This window comes from Etheostoma spectabile, unplaced genomic scaffold, assembly GCF_008692095.1.
Source record: "Etheostoma spectabile isolate EspeVRDwgs_2016 unplaced genomic scaffold, UIUC_Espe_1.0 scaffold00569496, whole genome shotgun sequence".
NCBI classification, from domain to species: Eukaryota; Metazoa; Chordata; class Actinopteri; order Perciformes; family Percidae; genus Etheostoma; species Etheostoma spectabile.
Window position 1 is genome coordinate 19,051 of NW_022605163.1, and position 14,261 is coordinate 33,311.

Consider the following 14,261-nt stretch of genomic DNA (forward strand, 5'->3'; position numbering starts at 1 on the left):
ACCTGAAGCTGAAGAAAACCCTAACGTTAACGGAACAGATCCGCAGACCGAATTGACTGACGGAGCAGGAGAGAGGAGAGAGAGAGGAGAGAGAGAGCGCATTTCTCCATGTTCTGTGTGTGTGTGATTGATCGAGCGGGTTTGTAGGCGGGGGGGGCGCTGTGATTATCACAGAACGCTGCGCGGCCAGTTGAGGAGTTTTATTCAATCCGAGCACGGATATTGACTCATATTACTCGGATAATACTTGTACTCGGCAAAAGTGCTTTATCCGTACGGATACTCGTTTCAGCAGGATACTCGGATCACCCCTAGTGTATATGCAGTAATATAAAAGAAAGTTGATGTCATAATGAATAGATGATGACATAATGAATGGTGATGATGAATCAAAAAGAAAGTTGATGTGTATATGCAGTAATGTAAAAGAAAGTTGATGTGTATATGCACAATCTAAACCCCACGCATCGACCCGGTATTGCAGCGTCACCGGGAACGTGCACCCATCTTCTGTCTTCTGGAAAAACAATTAACGATGCACGTGGAGCTGCCCGTTGCTCAAACTGTCAATGGACCTGAAGAGACATGGCTGGCAGATTTTACCGCCAGAAGTTGTCGCAAAACCTGAATGACCTCGTTGGGTTCCTGGTATCAAAACGTTGTTATAATACTTGACAAGATGAAGCCATACAAAAGTGTAGCAAGATTTGCACTTTTGATTGGCAGAAAAACAGCAAGGACAAAATATTGGCCCTGTGACAATGGGGGAATAGGTGAGGCCTTGGATTTGGAAAGCGGCACACCAAGTGAGAATTACCGCGAGGGTTGGGACTGGGAAGTAGTAATATACTGGGAACTGCTAAGTAGCAGCTGTTATGTCCTTTTAATGAAAAAGAAAGTTGATGTGTTTATGCATAAATCAAAAAGAAAGTTGATGTGTTTATGCATTTATTAAAAAGAAAGTTGATGTCATAATGAATAGTGATGATGACATAATGAATGGTGATGATAAATCAAAAAGAAAGTTGATGTGTATATGCAGTAATATAATAGAAAGTTGATGTGTATGTGCATTAATCTAAAAGGAAGTTGATGTGTATATGCAATAATCAAAAAGAAAGTTGATTTGTATTTGCATTGATCTAAAAGAAAGTTGATGTCATAATGAATTTTGATGATGACAAAAGGAATGGTGATGATATAATAAAAAGAAAGTTGATGTGTATATGCATAAATCTTAAAGAAAGTTGATGTGTATATGCATTTATTAAAAAGAAAGTTGATGTGTATAGGCATTAATCTTAAAGAAAGTTGATGTGTATATGCATTTATTAAAAAGAAAGTTGATGTGTATATGCAGTAATGTAAAAGAAAGTTGATGTGTATATGCACGAATCTAAATTCCACGCATCGACCCGGTATTGCAGCGTCACCGGGAACGGTGCACCCATCTTCTGTCTTCTGGAAAAACAATTAACGATGCACGTGGAGCTGCCCGTTGCTCAAACTGTCAACGGACCTGAAGAGACATGGCTGGCAGATTTTACCGCCAGAAGTTGTCGCAAAAACTGAATGATCTGGGTTCCTGGTATCAAAACGTTGTTATAATACTTGACAAGATGAAGCCATACAAAATAACATATAATAGTTTGTTTAAAAACAAAATTAACTTAACATTAAACCTGTAAGCTCACTTGAAACAAGATTGGGAAAGTTGATAGGTTGATCTTTTTACCCTGTGCTGTGGCTTAAAAACAGGTTCCACTGAGATTTGAACTCAGATCGCTGGATTCAGAGTCCAGAGTGCTAACCATTACACCATGGAACCTTTTGAGTGTTGCAAGGGTTTGCTAGGCAGTTTCTTTCATAATATCCACATGTGTGATATTAAAGGCACACAACAATCACACGCGATTAAAAAGCAAAAATTACTGGCTAATATTTGATTTTAGAGACATATATTAGGTCTATATATAGGGGCATAGGTTGCATACAGCTCTCATTTAATACAGGACCATTAAATCAGATCTTTCTGCAGACCTTTATTGGCTAAATAGCAATTCCCATACGTAGTGTAGTACGTATTTATTTTATTTCTAGATGTATGGCTGTGTTCTTGTATAACCTGTGTGTTATTAATGTTACATGGTGCTGCACAACAAATTGCCCCCCGGGGATAATAAAGACTCCTTGAACCTTGAAGGGCAACTGGACTTGGTGAAAGGTCCTCCGCATAAGTTTTGTCTCTCATCCAAGAGACTACTTTAGTTGTTTTTTTTACACAGAAAGGGTTGGACACAGAGCCCACTCCCCCACCCATATCTGACAATTGAAAGCTGTGGGGAAAGGGGGGTTCCAAAGCTAATAGACCATCAACAAGCAGTTCTGATGCACTATGCTGGCCCGTTCAGGATGAGCACTGTAAACTCTGACTGCAGCAACACAAGTTCAAATTTCAGTGATACCTAATTTTTATGGTGATTACGAGACTCAATGCAAAGTGTGTATCCCCCATGTAACTCAAAGCCTATCACTTCCAGTCAATACTGTCAAATGTGGAGCTTCTTCAAGCTTCAACCAGGTGACTCCTCAACATGCCTCCACCAATGTACTGTTTTCAGTTTAAATGGCGAAGGACATTAAACCTGTAAGCTCACTTTAAACTAAATGTGGAAAGTTGAAAGGTTGATTTTTTTCACCTATACTGTGGCTTAAAACACATTCCACCGAGATTTGCACTCAGATCGCTGGATTCAGAGCCCAGATTGCTAACCATTACACCATGGAACCTTTAAAAGGGTTGCAAGTGTTTGCTTGACAGTTTCTTTCATAATATCCACATAAAATTGATATGATATGATATTGAAGGCACAGGTGACAATAATCACAACGAAGATGAAAAAGCAACAATTATTGGCCAACTTAAGTCATTTAGTTAGCTAAGCATTCAGAGGATGTGGGAAAAGGCAAGTCAAGAAGAAGTTTTCCAAAAGTAGAATGGGAGCCCGAGCGTTCCTCTCCTGTGGAACCAGGTTCCAGTTTGGATTCAGGAGGCAGACACCATCTCCACATGTAAGAGTAGGCTTAAGACTTTCCTCTTTGATAATCCTATAGGTAGGGCTGGCTTGGGTGAGTCCTGAACCATCCCTTAGTTGTGCTGCTATAGGCCTAGACTACCGGTGGACTTCCCATGATGCACTAGGTACCTCTCTCCTCCTCCTTCTCTCCATCTGTATGCAACCTCATATGCCTTTGAGATACAAGAACTTCTTCACTTGCGTAAATGGCCTATTTGTGCAAACAAAAGGTGGATACAGGTGATCTTGAGTGTAGGGTTTGGTGATTTTATTACCCCTAAAGTGTCTGCAGGTGCTTAGCATTATTAGCACCACACTCAAACCATCTGAGATAACTGGCCTGTTTTTTAAGTGTTTGAAAAAGAAAGATTTCCGGAAACAAACCAGGCGAAATCAAGCAAAATTGGGCCAGCTATGGATGGGCTACCTGGTTGTGTATGGTTTGTGGAGGTGGACTGGAGTTTCTAACCACAAAAGGACTCGAACCCTCAATCTTCTGATCCGAAGTCAGACACCTTGTCCATTAGGCCACATGGTTACAAAAATAAAAGGAATATTTCCAAATCTGTATTGTCACGGTTTATCTGAAATTCAGGAGCGAGGTAACATTTGTAAGAAAGGCAGACTAATTAGGTGGCCAGTTAGCTTTTGTTGAAGGAAATAGATTGAATGCTAGGCACATCAGTTACCTGTGACTCATATTTGCACTTGCTGAGCAGACAACCTTACAACTGTATGTTTTTGGCCTTGCTACAAAAGACATGGAAAGCAGAGCTATAGAGATTGAGACTTGTTTTGCGCTAATGGCAAATTTGTGCATAAAAAAGGTGGATACAGATGCTCTTGGGCGTAGGGTTTGGCGATTTTAGTACCCTAAAGTGTCTGGCGGTGCTTAGCATTTTTAGCACCACACTCAAACAATCTGAGCTAACCGGCCTGCTTTTTAACTGTTTAAAAAGAACAGATGTCCAGGAACAATTAAGGCCAAATTGAGCAAAATTGGCCAAGTTCTGGATGAGCTGGATGAGTTGTACACTTTGGCAATTCTGACACTTTCAGACACTGTTGTATCATGTAACATGCACAAGTCTTTAACCCTTGTGTTGTCCTCGGGTCAAATTGACCCGTTTTTTAATTTTTAATATCAGGAACTTGGCTTTCTTTCAACAATATTGCCTTAAAATAACATGGATGAATGTTATTCAGGTAAAAATGTATGATTACTTTCAGTGAATTGAATTTTGATTTTATTGAATTGTATGGCTTGTAAAAAAAGTGCCCAAACCTCGGAAAAAGTGACAAAAAAGATACAGTAAGTGCTGAAAAAAAAGAGAAATTAATTGTTTTTGTATAAGGTCATAAAACCTAGGTTTATTGGCTATGAATAAAAAAAAAAAAAGTGTAGAAAAAAACAGCAGAAACATTGAAAAAAAGCACAAAAAGATGATGGTCAATGGGAAGACAACACAAGGGTTAAAAAGAATTGTGGCTGTTTTTCAGGCAGGTTTGCATCTAACAATCTATCTCTAAATGAACAATGGCCAACCTACATCAATCTTGCTAGCACCCAAATCTCTGTGCTGATCTCCCTGCTTGGATGGCAAGTCATCTGGTGGATTTTTCCCGTCAAGAGGAAGCGGATCAAGAGGGAGAGTTGTTTTATCGTTTTCACCAGCAATAAAGTTTATTTGTCCACAAATTGCATTAGGTTATCAACGTTTTCAGCGAAAAAGAATACCACAGCTCAAGTCCCTGATAAGGCAACAGCTTGATTGTGTGATATGTATGAAGTGCTCGCTAACGTCATCTGTCATGCAGGTTTGCAGTATGTTCACAATCTGCTAGTGGCCATGATGAGTTGGGACTTTGAGCTTTTTAACCGTTTTGGTCAATTTAGCCAATTTTCAACCAGTTTGTGCAATAACATTTGGTGTTCTCAGGCATTGTGCAAATTATGGTCTACCCTCCTGCTGTCCAGAAGACCGTGATCATGGCAACAGCTTAATGGTCTTCATTTACTTTAATTTGTAGTTCAGCAGATTGTTTTTTCCACAGCCAGCTGCTTTAGAAGCCTGGGTAGCTCAGTTGGTAGAGCATCAGACTTTTAATCTGAGGGTCCAGTGTTCAAGTCCCTGTTCATGTGTAGAGTTGTACATTCTGCTAGATGAGTTGTCCATTTGACATGCCTGAACACTTCAGACACTGCCATATCATTTGTGTTCCATGCACAAGTCTTTAAACAGAATTGTGGCTGTTTTTTAAGCAGGTTTGTATCATAACAATGTTGCTGGTAAGTCTAAATGAACAATGGGCAACCTACATCCATCTTGCTAGCACCCAAATCTCTGTACTCATCTCCCTGCTTGGATAGTATGTCTAAGGACATAACACATATGTTCTATAACCCTTTTCATTGGTTTGCTACCACTCTTAAAAAATTCCTTTCATTGTATCAATCTCAGAAATAACCAAAGAATGACAAATTCCATTTATGTTCTAGTACCAGTGTTCAACCACCTGAATGTCACTGTTTCCGCATTAGTTGTGTTTTTCTTGTTTTTAAAACACCTGCCCCGTGTGAGGGTTGAACTCACGACCTTCAGATTATGAGACTGACGCGCTGCCTACTGTGCCAACGAGGCCTTGAAAGCTATTGCAATGGTTGGGAAGATTTCAGAAAAACTAACAATTTGGTCTTTAATCTCAATAAAAACAATGTTTCTGGAAACCTATGTACTCACACAAAGGCTAAAATTGACCCTAGATACTTTGTCATGACCCCATGAAAAGGCCAGGACAAAAGACCGTGTGCAAAGGTTGAAGGAAATGCGAGAATATGACCACAACAAAAGAAATGATAATTCAATGATGGTGGTAGTCAGTTTAGTCAGTGGTGAGTGTGTATGCATGGATGAGTGTGAGGTATGGTGTCAGTGATTTATGCTGGACAGTGTAAAACTAACAAAGATGAGCGGGAGAGGTGCTGGACTGAGAGCACCTCTAGGGCAATCACAGATGCACAACCAATAATAAAACACTACTGAGTGAATGCGTTCAGAAAATGAAGAACATTGTTCAGAAAGCTTAATGAAGCTTCATTTGACCATAACTATTAACCACCTGAACCTGGTAAAAGGTATGAGGTACTGATGCATAGCTAGCTAGTGATTTACCTTCTGTAGATGGTGGTTGGCATGCCAATGAGGTTTGAAAATTTGCAGTTGGTGATTCAGAGGAGATGTAACAGTTTTAAGTGTAAAGTAACTTAATTTTCTAAATTGTCCGCCTACAGTGCCAACGAGAGCTACTCTCCAATATTACCAGGTACTTCTCTAATATGCTATTCAACTTCAGAAGTTATAAAACTTCGGAAGCTATTCAACTACGGAAGGTATTGTTGATCTCAGAAACAACGATAGACAACACCATGGTATCACAACGTCCATGCTTGTGTCTTTGTTATGTAAATACTCTGGAAGTCTACTTATTAAGAGAATGAGTTCCCCTTTTTCCTGGAACACAGTTTAATCTTAAACATAACAATTAGTGGACCTCAGGCAGACAGTTGGAGCTCTTACATATTTCTGAATCCGCCCTCCTCGTGTCAAGTTTCTTGACCGGTCGTTCTATCTTAGCTGAAAAAGAACATCTCGTCTCTGTGGATAGGCTCTGGTCTCGACCTGGGACCTGCTCTGGTCTCGACCTGGGACCTGCTATGGTCTCGACCTGGGACCTGCTATGATAAACCCAGCTTTAGACAACTGTTTCTCTCAGACTTTAAGCCATTTTGTCCTTGGAGGACAAATGCAAAGTCATAACAAATTCAGTTGTCTCCTACAAGGAGAAGACACTGAGGACAGATTATATCATATAAGTCATATACTCTGAGAGGCATTGGAGATCTTATTATGAATAATTAATATTAAAATCATTGGTTAAATGTAATTTACCATTACAAGTTACTGTTTGAAAAAAGGAAAATAATTGTTATTGAGATAAAGGCAGATGAAGTGTTTATGACCCATCAATGATGACAAAAGGATACATCCTCGGTCGGGGGTCTGCTTTAAAGGAAACGGTACTCTTTAAAAGTTTTGGGGTTCTAGCGTTAAACTAAGGAGGAAGAATTTGAAAAATCTATGTCAACGCCAGGAACTTACTCTTTCAAATGTTACGCCTGTATCTTTCAAGTCCTGACCATTCCCTGTCACATAGTCAGTTTGTAGTCTTTAACTATTGACATTATTGTAAAAGTATAAACAGAATCAAAGCCTGCAAACAATAGCTTTAATTCCATGTATATTGCTTTGACCTGTACAACTCTATGATCATTTACTGTAACTTGTGACATTTCATCCTTCCCCAGTTATTCAAAAAAATTCAAAAAAACTGGTTAGAGCCAGCAGGCAGTTTAAAAAAAAAAAAAAGAAAAAGAAAACTCCGACGGCAGAGATGCAACACGAGTAGCATTCTACCAAGCTCTATGTCTGAACAAACTCCACGGTTACCAGAAGTCTCCTGGTTACTAGGTACTAGTTCAAACTGAAGTATAAAACAAACCTGAAGCTGAAGAAACCCTAAATGTTAACGGGAAAAGCCCCGCGGACCAGAAAGGGAGAGAGCTGCTCACTTCTCCGTGTCCCGTGTGCGAGTGAGAGGCACACAGCAACAGGAGTCTGTCTGTGTAGGGAGGGGCGCTGGGACTAGCCAATCACAGAATAGTGTAGGGGAGGGGTGCTGGGACTAGCCTATCACAGAATAGTGTAGGGGAGGGGTGCTGGGACTAGCCAATCACAGAATAGTGTAAGGGAGAGGCATTGTGACTGGCACTGTGACTAGCCTATCATAGAACGGAGACACAGTCAATGGAGAATTTCATTGAATCCGAGTACAGATATTGACTCGCGTTACTCGGATAATACTTGTACTCGGCAAAAGTGCTTTATCCGTACCGGATACTCGTTTCAGCCGAGTACTCGGCTCATCCCTAGTTATCACTATTAGTGGAAATCGGTATTTCTCTGCTTTTTAGGTTGCCGTGGCTGAGTGGTTAAGGCGATGGACTTGAAATCCATTGGGGTCTCCCCTCGCAAGTTTGAATCCTGCCGACAAAGAAAGCCGTCCTTTAATGGTGGTCACACATCCTTCTATGGCAGATGTGCCTTCATGGACAATATTGTAATACCTCATAGGTACTGGAAGACTCTGTTGCATCTCTGAGCATTTATTTTCAGTCTCAATGACCAGATGTGTTGCAAGATTTGCAGTGAACGTTATATTGTCCAGCAATGGTGGTATAGTGGTGAGCATAGCTGCCTTCCAAGCAGTTGATATGGCTTTGATTCCAAGCAGGTATTATGCTAGAGTCTTTTAAAAGAGCTGCAGAAGCTGTACTGTAGTATATTTATTGTTTTATGCTCCAGCATTTAGGCAGAACCATTTCATTTCAGAAACTGATGCTTTATTAAACATAGATACAAAGCATAGCAATTAGCAGAGGATGGTTTTGATCCATCGACCTCTGGGTTACGGGCCCAGCACGCTTCCGCTGCGCCACTCTGCTCTGGAATTGCTGCCCAGGTCTGTGATTGACATTTTGATGGAAGGTGGCAACCAAGGTTCCAACCGCTCACGGGTTGGAAAGTTAAACATTTGGTAGACCTTGCAACTATCTTTTATGTGAGCTTCCTGGTTACTCACACATTGATTATTCACATGTAACACTTGTGATTTTCTGTTTTTTTTTAAAAACAGGGCATTGTGAGTACAGATATAAACATCAGTAAGGAGTTTACCAAGTAGCCTCGTATCATTTTAGTTTGGACACCAAGTGAGGCTTACCACGATGGTTTGGACTGGGTCGACTAGGGTTTCCGGCTGCTCTTGTAATTGTCAGCCCAAACATATGGGCGTTCATGGAGACATGGAAGAAAGTCACTAGGGTGGCAATTTGCTTGACAATGGCAATACATTGCGCGGGATGTTAATGGCATCTTATTGACCTTGTACCCCAATGTGCAATACAGGCTAAATCCCATGGTGGGAATCAAGATCCACCAATGTTTCTGTCCACAATGTCCACCTGAATCAAGAAATGTCCCTGCAAGATGGGAAATAGACTGACAATTGGGTCAACATTGTGCAATTATCTTCAAAATGTCCAACTGAGTCCACAGATATACCTGCCAGATGGGAAATAAACTGATAACTGTCTTCATGGTCTAAACGTGTCAAATATTGCCGTACAATGCCCACATTGAGTCCAGGTGTGTCCGTTTTGGTTCCTGATCCATGCTATTACCCCTAAAGATCACAACTAGGCCAAGGGCAACTGGACTTGGTGAAAGGTTCTCTGCAGAAGTAATCACACACAGACCTGTGTGTGATTACTAACAAAGAGTATAAATTGTGTCAAAAAGTAGTATACATATTACATTAATTTTTCAAAAAGAAAGATGATGTACATTAATCTAAAAGAAAGTTGATGTGTATGTGCGTTAATCAAAAAGAAAGTTGATGTGTGTCTGCATTAACGCTCTGGGCCCTGAGGCCATTTTTACAGTTTAATTTCCGTCTGGATTTATTTTATATAAAAGCTTGTAAAACATCAACCCTGTTGTCTACAGTCAAGAAATGAACATCATTTTTTTTAGGACAAACTGGGCTATTAGAATATTTGGGGTTGCAGTGAGGTCACTTGCATGTTAAAACTGTTGTATGGCCTTTAAGATAAATAAATAAATAAATAAATGAATCTTCCAGATATGTATCGATATCACAGACATATAAGTAAAACCTAAGCCATTTTCCATTCTAAAACACTTCTCATATGTCTTGGGAGTCCACTGTGAAGAAATAATCATTATAACTTATACAGTTGACAAATACATGCATTTTTTCCAAAAAAGTCAAGACGTTTCGCTCTCATGACATTAGTAGTAGCCATAATAACATAATAATGTCATATATATTGATATTACAAATATTAATAGGGTTAGGGTTATTTGCTATTGCTGCTTGGCTAACCTTTGGCGAGTGGATGCGGCCTTTGGTTGGAGGGAAAGGTTAAGTTTTAGGGTTAGGGTGGTGTTAGGGGTTGGATTTAGGGTTAGGTTAAGAGTTAAGGTTGGGTTTAGGGTTGGGTTAGGGTCAGGCTTTACACTGTAAGGATTTAATTTTTTTGGCACTGGCCTATTGATCTGAGAGAAAAAAAAAAACTTTTAATAAATAAATGAATAAATAACCTCAACAGATGGACTGTTTCTCCGCTGTTAGCAGACGGACTCATGGTGTAGGGTAGACTGGTAACCCAGGACCCAGGGGAGCAGGGTATGAGACCCAGGCATGGTGACACCAATGGATCGCAAGACAAAAGGTGGTGCTTGGCACGGGACCACGTTGGACCTTTGTGTACATTTATGAGGTTAGCAGGGTGTCTTTTTCGTTAGGAATAGAATTTACTTTATGGGAAAGAAGTACATATAATAGGATAAAAATAGAAACAACAACAATAAAAGGTCTAAAAGAAGAGTTAAAATAAGTGCTCCAGTTTTAAGTTAAACAAAGTGTAATACAACATAAGCATGCACACTGATAAGTTGAATAAATATAAGTGCTAGGCAAAATAAAAGTGCCAGTAAAATCATATCACACTCCACACACTGGAATAAATAATGAATAATAAATAAATAGATACATAATAAATGAACACAAGCAATTCATAAAATTTGAATAAGAAGCATGCAAAGACAATGGGTACATAAGTGCTTAAAAAAACTGTACACAAGGCATGTAGGGCATGCACACACATCTAATTAATAAATTAAGTAAAAATTAGATAAGTACATGCTTAAATATATGTGAATTAAATTAATTAATCTAAGAACTTATAGAATGGGAAAGGAAAGAAGATAGGGTAGAGGAAGCGCCGATGTCTCTCCCCCGGGAGACTAGGGTTCAATCCCCAGCCAGGGAAGACGGAGGTGGGACACACAACATGCGTAAGTAAAAGGAATAATAAAATAAAATTTAAAACAAAAGAAAGACAGGGTGGGATGTCTGGCCATGAGTGTTAAAATGAATTCCGGTTTTCATAGAGGGTGCTGTGTTGTATGGTTGTGACTGGTTTGTGGTCTGTGTACTGTGAACGGACTAATATGCTTGGAGATTTTGTTCTTCCGGTAAGCTGAGATGGTATTGTAGTTCTGAAAGGCCTGATGTTGCAATTTTAAGCTGGTGTAGTTCTGTTTGATATGGAAATGTAATCTGGTTGTGCGCTGAGAATAGTGGATACAAGTGGTATGATATTTTGGGTGGTTGAAGGCCTAGAAACTGATATGTGGGCAATTTTTTGTGTGGGTTCTGGGACAAGGTTGCACCTTCAGGTAGGGGGTTGGGGTTAGGGTTAGGTCTTGGGGTAGTCTTAGGGTTCGGGTAGGATATACATCCTGGTTAGGGTTAGGGGAGACAGGTTGTGATTGAAGGAGTCATAGTGGGGATGGTGGGACGTAAATCCTGATTAGGTGGGGGTTGAGACCGGGGTTAGGATTAGGCAAAAGGTAGGCAGAGTTGGGAAGTGTTAGGTTGGGTTGTAGGGGATTGAACAGAACTAGTGCGGGTGAGGGCGGATATTGTGCTGTTCTTAATAGCGCTAAGAAATATTTTACTGTAACCCCTGGACCTGAGCTTTTGAATAGGCAGTGATGGCTGTCTGAAAGTCCTGTGGGCGAGAAGAGATGCGTGAAACCTGAGATTTGGGATTTGATGATACCTTTAAATGTGTGTTTGGGATGATAGCTTTTTTTTGTGGAGTAGGGCATGTGTATCTATTGGTTTGAAGAGACTTTTGTGAGGAGACAACTCTGTGATGGATTAATTACTGTAGGAACACTGTGGTGTCTAGGAAGTTACTTGTGCAGGTGTAGTATGTATTTGACTTTAATAGAGGGGTGATGGTCGTTGAGAGTTTTGATGAAGTCCGGGAAGAGAGTGATGTCATATGTCCAGATGCCAAATATGTCGTCCAGGAAGCGGAGGTAGAGGAGGGGGTATGGGCATTTGGTTAGTGCTTCTCGCTCCCATTCACTCATGTAAATGTTGGCATATGATGGCGCAAACCGTTGTCCCATAGCTGTCCCATGAATCTGTAGATATGTTTGTTACTGATACAAAGTCATTATTGTTGAGGCACAGTTCCAGGAGTTGTATGATTTCTTTATCCGTCTCTGCCTGGGTTGGGGTGTGTTTTTGAAAACTGATTGTACTGCCCGAAAAGGGTTAGGGTTAGGGTTTAGGGTTAGGGTTAGGGTTTCCCATTGACAATGATGGAAAACGCTCACTTCCAACATTCCAACCCACTTTCGCATCTATTAGACAGGAAATTGAAGATTCCAGATTCCAGATTAATAAATCAAAATGTGGAATTTCGAAATGACCACTAGAGTGCAGCAAAATGCTAAAATTGCCCAAAATTGTCCAAATTCCAGATTCTCATCTATAATAACAAAAAATGACCACTAAGGTCAGGTTGACCCACAGATTGCAAATTTTAATACAAATTACTCTAAATCCATATTTTTATATATTATCATGTAAAATTACAGAAAATGACCACTAGGGTCAGTTTGACCCACAGATTGCAAATTTTAATACAAATTACTCTAAATCCATATTTTCATATATTATCATCTAAAATTACCGAAAATGACCACTAGGGTCAGTGTGACCCACAGATTGCAAATTTTAATAGAAATTAGAGCTTTTCATGAGATGGAGAAGAAGAGGGTGGTGGAGGGGCGAATTAGCAACCTTTGAAGGGTGCGTCGTAGAGAGACAAGTGAGGCATATTCAGAAAGGGCCCGACAAGCTGAGCAGATTTCATTAGTGCGAGTTTTTCTAGGTCAAAGCGTTCAAAAGTAATGGGGGACTAAAGTCCTTCCAAATTTCCATCTAAGTGACTTCCAGATTGTCATCTATCTGAAAAAGTGACTTTTTCCTCCCTTTTGTTCACTTCCTTTGGGGACACAGGGTCAAAAAAAAGGATAAGTCATACGGGGGATACCAGTTAGATTCAAACCAAGTTTCAAGTCTCTAGCTTGTCAAACAGCGGAATACGAGCCAAAAAGACTGTAACATTGACTAGATGAGAATCTGGAAGTTGACCTATTGACCCTTCATACACAAAACAGCGATAACACAGGAATGCAACGAGCTAGGGACATGGCCCAACTGTTCCCACTGCCCTTATAGAGCTTTGTAACATATGTCAGAACCAGTCCATAGTATCTTGTTTAGGGTCCAGCTCCGGTCTGACCAGAAATCATCAGGGCATGAAAACTTAAGGCGTTTCACGGCCTTCGTCCGGGACAGGCAAATACGCTATCTCACTCATTTAGGTCATATGGTCTTGACCCATACATCTACGGAAAGGTCTCACGGAGCCGGAGTCAGCCATCTTGACCACCAAGCTCTACTCCAATGCAGTGAAGAGCTAGAGGGCAATAAAGGTGCAATTTTCGGCCCATCAAAAGGTGATAAATCACTGACTGAAGCACTCAGAGTTGTAACAAGGCCACCATGGAAAGCATTCAAAATGTTCTATCACATGTTGCCCCCCCCCCACGTGGAAGCCTGCTGGGGCCAACTCCGCAACGCAAGACTTTACACGGATAGTATAGACAGAATATAACAAGAAATAGTATAGTAATGCCATAATATTAATAGTGGTACTTGCTAAAGCTAATGCAGTTTAGCTTTACCTCCATGTATTGTCAAAAAAGAAAAAGGCACCGGTAATGGTACTCCTGGTTTACTGGATGGGGTTCGATTCCCTGCGGTGTCCTGCTGATTTTTTGGCATATACATGAAAGAAACTCATGAGTGAATGAAGCCAAACCATCACCAATAAAGAAGGAAAACTCTGCTGAGTTCAATGACACCTTAGACAAGACACTAGGCCACAGAGTTAATTATCTGTAAGAGTGCGTGACCGAACGTTAAGTTTTTTTAATTTTATACTCTATAAAGTTTTATTTTTTTTTAACTGTTATTTTTCAAATATATTGTTTTTTAGTTTTTTTTTTTTTTTTTCAACTGTCAAACATCACAAGGGCATGTTCATTAGTGCTTTATGTCTTTGTGAAGTTTAAAAAAATCACCCATCTCTCTCTCTCTCTCTCTTTTTAT

General features: G+C 40.1%; 3 non-coding genes across 3 annotated transcripts; 1 reads left to right on the top strand and 2 right to left on the bottom strand.

The window, feature by feature from the left end:
- Positions 1 to 1,756: 1,756 nt before the first annotated feature.
- Positions 1,757 to 1,828, bottom strand: trnaq-cug (transfer RNA glutamine (anticodon CUG)). Its single transcript has one exon. It is a non-coding gene; the product is annotated as a tRNA-Gln (tRNA).
- A 6,281-nt stretch (positions 1,829 to 8,109) lies between these two features.
- On the top strand, positions 8,110 to 8,191 carry trnas-uga (transfer RNA serine (anticodon UGA)). Its single transcript has one exon. It is a non-coding gene; the product is annotated as a tRNA-Ser (tRNA).
- Positions 8,192 to 8,568: 377 nt separating this feature from the next.
- On the bottom strand, positions 8,569 to 8,640 carry trnat-cgu (transfer RNA threonine (anticodon CGU)). The gene has a single exon. It is a non-coding gene; the product is annotated as a tRNA-Thr (tRNA).
- Positions 8,641 to 14,261: the final 5,621 nt, after the last annotated feature.